Source organism: Microcebus murinus, chromosome 25 (genome assembly GCF_040939455.1).
Source record: "Microcebus murinus isolate Inina chromosome 25, M.murinus_Inina_mat1.0, whole genome shotgun sequence".
NCBI lineage: Eukaryota > Metazoa > Chordata > Mammalia > Primates > Cheirogaleidae > Microcebus > Microcebus murinus.
In genome coordinates this window covers 15,129,095-15,130,094 of record NC_134128.1, presented here as the reverse complement: position 1 = coordinate 15,130,094, position 1,000 = coordinate 15,129,095, and positions in this window count along the sequence as shown.

Below are 1,000 nucleotides of genomic sequence, written 5' to 3'. Positions count from 1 at the left end.
CCGTCTTATGTGAAATGCCCTATTAGTAGGGGACTGCAGCGCCAGAACAGTATCTGCGAGGAGGGAAAAAAAACTTAAAAGGTCATTTGGCCCATCAAGAACCCTTCTGCTTCGAATTCTTTGAAATTACGTAGAAGCTAAATATCATTCTGCATGTAAGAACCGTGTTCTTAGTGTTATATACAAACACTATTTTTAGAACGTCAATAGCTCAAAAGGTCTGAATTTTACTGGAAAAGATATTCCGTGAATGATGTGGTCTCCTCAGCGCTGACACCAGTTACGATTCTCGAAATCTAGGGACCACCAGTGACTGAAAACGGCGGTTCCTGTGTCAGAGGGTGTCATCCAGCCCTTCCCTCCTTGCACAGACGGTGACGCGCAAAGCCAGAGAGACAAGTGACACCCCCGAGGTCGGACGGAGTGAGATTGTACCGGATCTGTCTGTGTTCGAGTCCAGACGTCTCAACTGCACGCAAGCCTGGCAAAGCCGAGCGGAATAATCAGCCAGCTTGTTCAGGCGTCTACACGACCACTTCCTACGGTTCGCTGGAGCCTTTCCTTAGGTCTACATAACTCGCTAAAGACTCCTTAGTTGAGACAAAAAAAATGCTCCTTTCACATACCTCAAATTTACTGAGAAAACGGATAAGATGCCACCGACGCTGGCATCACAAGGTAGCACAATACTTCCCCGCCTACCTGGGTCAGTCTTTTGAGACCACAGCGTGCGACGTAAGAGCCACAGGGAAGGTGTGAGGGCAGCAGCGGCGTGTGGGGCGTGCGCGGCGGGTGACGGTAAATGTCCCGGCTTCTCTGCATTCGCCGTCCCCTTTACCTCACAGAGGCAGAAAATGGGGCTCAGACAGCTCGGAAAGTGTCGGGAATTCAGTTCGGACCTCAGGGAAAAATACCGCACGGGAAGATTTGAACTTCGCGCGCGCGCTGGGAGGCGCCAAACACCGTATTTTACCTCAGGGAGCCTAAGGCGGCACCGACC